Source organism: Callorhinus ursinus, unplaced genomic scaffold (genome assembly GCF_003265705.2).
Source record: "Callorhinus ursinus isolate GAN/ISIS: 27379988/994484 unplaced genomic scaffold, GSC_fseal_2.0 scaffold8, whole genome shotgun sequence".
NCBI classification, from domain to species: Eukaryota; Metazoa; Chordata; class Mammalia; order Carnivora; family Otariidae; genus Callorhinus; species Callorhinus ursinus.
Window position 1 is genome coordinate 35745256 of NW_027397070.1, and position 6183 is coordinate 35751438.

General features: G+C 38.7%; 1 pseudogene; it reads left to right on the forward strand.

The window, feature by feature from the left end:
- Positions 1–1944: 1944 nt before the first annotated feature.
- Positions 1945–2422, forward strand: LOC141373171 (large ribosomal subunit protein eL32-like; annotated as a pseudogene).
- Positions 2423–6183: the final 3761 nt, after the last annotated feature.

Below are 6183 nucleotides of genomic sequence, written 5' to 3' on the forward strand. Positions count from 1 at the left end.
CATGTAAGACAAAAATGCCAATTCATTAACACAATTAAGTAGATTTGTTACTAATTCAGAAATAATAAGAAATCTTTAGTTTTCCAGTTATCCTGGGTTCCCACTTTTTCCAAAATGGCCCAATATAAAATGGTTCCAAATGAATAATTCTGATGCTTTTAATGAGAGTTCTCAAAGCATGAGGTATCTCTTCTCTATGAGTGATGCTTTGTTCCATGCCAGTGTGTATATATTAATTATCTGTGGGGGAAGGCGGTGTTCAAATAAGAGCAGGCCTTCTTGCCTTCCAAGGACATGCTGAAGAAATCTAAAAAACGTACACATCCACACCACAAATGAATTGAGAGCAACCGATGCCGGGGAACAAAAGGTAAAGCATTGCTACAATACTCCCCCTGTGTATTTCATAGGCCCTGTTCCTATGAGCGATATGATATCCACAACTGCACAGCCACACTGACAGGCTCTCCAAACACAGAGCCTCCTCCCAACAAAGACTCCAATCAGAGAAAGAATCTGACTCAGTACCTGTATCCAGAAGCCTGAATAAGGGCCCTTCCCCAGGCTTGGCAGTGTTTTCAAACATACTCAAGAGCCAGATGGCTATTGGTCTGATTCACAGGAATTTACTATGATCACCAATAATGTGTCCAATTTTTCATTCCCACTCTGATAATTCAACTCGAGAGGAAATAAACACAGCTAGGCAAGTTGGCAGTGAGTCAGAACTTCAAAGCCATGTGTTTAAAAGTACATTATTGACAGGTCACAGTTTAGTAGAAATTTTTTCTACAGCCTTCAGAGCCATGGATTTGCAGCATGTGGTAGCCAGATAGAACGCTGGAGGCCATCTTGCTTGGTTTTCTCATTTTATAGAGAGAACAGAACCCAAGAAGTTAAGTGATTCAGGCTTGAAATGGGGGTTGAAACAAGAAATTTCAACTCCTTACCAGATCTGAACATTTTTCAAAATTATAGTCATCTATTTTGCTGTTAACATTATCATTAATGAATGCTAAAGAATTTAAGGATTAAGCTTCAGTATTAAGTTTATTTTATAGCCATGTTTTGTCATCAATGATTTTTGTCTTTCTCCTTCTCTATACTGTGAAGGACCCAAGAGAAAGACTGTCTTGTTTTTTTTCTTCATCCTCAGGAACTAAATAAATGTTTCTTGAATGAACAAATGAATAGATATGCATCTGTCTGTGAAATTTCCTTTGCAGAGCACGTCACTGACACTCAGGTAGGCCTCTACTTAACCATGAGCATGATAGGGAAAGCAGGTCCTTGGAACAAAAGACACAATACCTAAACTTGCAATCAAAGTGAATGAATATTGCAAATGAGAAACTAACATGAAAGTGAAACTACCAAGTAGAAGATCCACTCAACAAATGTGGGTGCTAAAACAGAACACAGTGACAATGCTCTGCCAGAGAAGGGGCTTTCAGGGAAAGATAAACAGATCCAATTCCTAATCTCTGTGGGCATCACTAAAACAGCTGGTGCTATTGTGGTCAAAGCAAATCTTCAGGAAGGAAAATAAGAGGCAATTATGTCAAGATCAAATGAGTAAAGGAGGTGAGAGTATTATACGCTAATTTTTGAGTATGTTGCAAAAAATTATATTGATGATGGAAGTATTAAGATTAAGACTGTGATTTTATCTAGAGCTAGGAAAGACTTCAGAGAAAAGGGTTTTAGGTACAATCCATTAAACTAGAAGTAGCAAAATGATGGATTGCTCAATCTTACATTGAAAGTCAGTTGTAAGTAAAAATAGAATTTGGGGTTCTGAATTTCAAACCCAGGACTCAGCTCACTGACCTTACAATTAGACTCTGGTATTGTACAGTTGACTTTTGAGGTTAGTGTTTAGCACATTAAAAAAAAAAAAAGAGCTCTCTCTTCCTTGGCGCTGCCTGTGGAGGTGGCCGCCATCTGTAACTGGGCAGCATGGCTGCCCTCAGACCTCTGGTGAAGCCCAAGATTGTTAAAAAAGAGGACCAAGAAGTTCATCCGGTACCAGTCAGACCGCTATGTCAAAATTAAGCGCAACTAGTGGAAACCCAGAGGCATTGAAAATAGGGTGCGCAGAAGATTCAAGGGCCAGATCTTGATGCCCAACATTGGTTACGGGAGCAACAAGAAAACAAAGCACATGTTGCCCAGTGGCTTCCGGAAGTTCCTAGTCCACAACGTTAAGGAGCTTGAAGTGCTGCTCATGTGCAACAAATCTTACTGTGCAGAGATTGCTCACAATGTCTCCTCCAAGAACCGCAAAGCTATTGTGGAAAGAGCAGCCCAGCTGGCAATCAGAGTCACCAACCCGAACGCCAGGCTGCGCAGCGAAGAAAATGAATAGACAGCTTGTTGTGCACATCATATTTGTGTTAATAAAACCATAAAACCTACAAAAAAAAAAGCAACGTGTGGATAAGAATTATTTTCCCTCACATGACAGAAACCCAACTAGTTTAGACAACAGGGGAAAAGCATCAGCCAGGTCTAATTCAGCATATTTAGAGGGACCTGTTGGATTTAGATAGCTCCTCTTCCTCCATGCCTGATTCTGGCAACAGAGTACTGTTTCTACTTGTGCTTTTTTAGGAAGTTTGCTTTGAAAGTCAATGTTGGACAATTCCTTCATTGTTCCTGGCTATATCTTTTTTCTGAAGCACTGGACACCTCAGCTTCAGTGTTTGGAGCAAGAATTTCTGAAAATAAAAAAATACATCTGGTAATATTTCAGAAATATGTTATTATACTAATTTTTAACAGACTTGGGTTTCTGCTGTTTTGCAAGCCCAAATGAAATAAAAATGTTTTGCTAGCAGCAATTAGTATTATTCATAACATATGAGCAATTTCAGTAACTTCCACATACATTCATAGTATTTATGTGTATTTAAAATACTAAATGCTGGCTTGGTCGGTGGAGCAAGTGACTATTGATTTTGAGGTTATGAGTTTGAGCCCCATGATGGATGTAGAGATTACTTAAAAAATAAAATCTTTTTAAAAATTTTAAAAGATTTTGTTGACTGTTTCTTTTGCTGTGCCAAAGACAACAAACAGAATGGGAGAAGATATTTGCAAATGACATATCAGATAAAGGGCTAGTATCCAAAATCTATAAAGAACTTATCAAACTCAACACCCAAAGAACAAATGATCCAATCAAGAAATACACAGAAGACATGAACAGACATTTTTCCAAAGAAGACATCCAAATGGCCAACAGACTCATGAAAAAGTGCTCAATATCACTCAGCATCAGGGAAATCCAAATCAAAACCTCAATGAGATACCACCTCACACCAGTCAGAATGGCTAAAATTAACAAGTCAGGAAATGACAGGTGTTGGCAGGGATGCGGAGAAAGGGGAACCCTCCTACACTGTTGGTGGGAATGCAAGCTGGGGCAGCCACTCTGGAAAACAGTATGGAGGTTCCTCAAAAAGTTGAAAATAGAGCTACCCTACTCCCCAGCAATTGCACTACTGGGTATTTACCCCAAAGATACAAATGTAGGGATCCAAAGGGGTACATGCACCCCGATGTTTATAGCAGCAATGTCCACAATAGCCAAACTATGGAAAGAGCCAAGATGTCCATTGACAGATGAATGGATAAAGAAGATGTGGTATAGATATACAATGGAATATTATGCAGCCATCAAAAGGAATGAAATCTTGCCATTTGCAATGATGTGGATAGAACTGGAGGGTATTATGCTGAGTGAAATAAGTCAATCAGAGAAAGACATGTATCATGACCTCACTGATATGAGGAATTCTTAATCTCAGGAAACAAACTAAGGGTTGCTGGAGTGGTGGAGGGTGGGAGGGATGGGGTGGCTGGGTAATGGACATTGGGGAGGGTATGTGCTATGGTGAGCGCTGTGAATTGTGTAAGACTGTTGAATCACAGACCTGTACCTCTGAAACAAATAATACATTATATGTTAAAAAAAAAAAGAAAAGAAAAAGAAGACAGCAGGAAGGGAGAATGAAGGGGGGGAAATCGGAGGGGGAGACAAACCATGAGAGACTATAGACTCTGAGAAACAAACTGAGGGTTCTAGAGGGTAGAGGGGTGGGAGGATGGGTTAGCCTGGTGATGGGTATTAAAGAGAGCACATACTGCATGGAACACTGGGTGTTATACACAAACAATGAATCATGGAACACTACATCAAAAACTAATGATGTAATGTATGGTGATTAACATAACATAATAAAAAAAATTTAAAAGATGAGGCACCTGTGTGGCACAGTCAGTTGCTTGGTTTAGTCTTAGGCCATGATGTCAGGGCTGTGAGATTGAGACCCATGTGGGGCTCTGTGCTCAGTGTGGAGTCTGCTTAAGATTCTCACTGTCTCTCCCTCTGCCTTTTCCCCCTGCACACGTGTGTCCTCTTCCCCCGCTCAAATAAATAAATTTAAAAAAATTGTAATAAAAAATATTAAATCTCTCTTCATCCTAGTTGAGATTGAGTTTATCTGTATTTTTCTTTGGGGCATATCAAGTAACTGTCAACTTCAAGAGTTTTTAGATAATGGGTAATCTCAATAATTCCTTGACAGATTTATACAAGCTTATATAAATAATAAAACTGAATTTGAGGAAACATGGTAGGGTAGAAACTTCTGGGTTGAAAGGCACATGTCAAGAATTCCTTGACTTAGTTCCTACTTTCCTTTACAATGCCCACTCTAAAGGCCCAGTTACTCCCCATCTCCCTACAATGCCCCTCCCTGCCCCACCTCACCACTACACACACAAAGACCAAGAACCGAAAATACCCTTAGAAATAAACTGTGGCATATCTGTTTCCAGCTTCTAGGAAAATTTTCTATTATGTAAGACAAAGGGAGCTGAAGTGACTGTTGACATCTATTTTGCTACCTGCAACTTAACCAAACCCATCATCATCCCTGTCTCACTGTCTGCGTTTCTAATTAGGGTTCTTATACTCTTGAGTATGTTGTCTACCTCCCTCATTGTTACTTGTTTTTACAGATTAATTTGGATGCTGAAACTTCTAGAGAACAATAAGGCAAGACATGAGCATTTGGGGATAGGGAGGCAACAGAATTTTGCTTTGTACTTTGGAGATACAGTCCCAATATATAAAAATCTTTACTGGGGGGTGGCAAAAACAAGAATGACCCTAATACTCTGATAGCTCACAATATCAAAGAATCAAGTAGCATAAATAGGAAGTGATTAATGATTTCACTGAAATCCAGAAGAACCATAATAGAAGAATATCTCCAAGTCCTGGAAATTGTTGTGTATAACATCAGGACTTCCAATTGTAACAAGCTGTACTAAAGCTAAGTCACAATCCCAGTGTATTAGCAAACACTGGATCTAGAGGTATCTTTCTTCATTCCATGAGGAGTAAACTGAAAAACAAGAACAGACCTCAATGACAGCTGGGGTGTTGCTCAATATACAAAACTATTTCAGAATAAAAGTAGTGTTATGTGACTATTATAACTCAGAGGAATAGAAATATCTTTAAATGATTAACCCTTGAATTAGGAAAAAGTTTAGAAAAAAATAGTGTCTACAATAACAGATAGAAAGATGAGGCATCTGGGGACCTGAGTGGTACAGGTGGGTAAGCATCTGACTCTTGTTTTCAGCTCAGGTCATGATCTCAGGGTCCTGGGATTGAGCATTGTATCGGTTGCCACACTCAGCATGGAGTCTGCTTGAAATTCTCTCTCCCTTTGCCTCTGCCCCTTCCCCCCATTCACTCTCTCTTCCTCTCTCTTTCAAATAAATAAATACATCTTTAAAAAAATATGTGGCATCTATAAAACAGGAACAGAAAGACATAAAAAGAGAACAAGTTATAAAGAAAAGATGATCAGATGAACTTAAAAGTCAATAGTTAGAGGTGAAGATGGAACTGGATGGAAGGAGAAAATATTACACAGCAATTAAAAGCGCAGAGAAGACAAAAATCAATATTGGAAAAAGAGCAGAATGTTGATACAAAATCAATAATGGGAGTAGTGATAACTCCAAAATTAAAGAGTTTTAAATATTGTGAAAAAGATTGTTTATAGAGGACATACAATAAAGAGGAAGACTTTAAGTTGTAGATATTTAAGTGAGGAATTAACAGTTGAAACAGAAGTGATAGTAAAAGATGTCACTGAA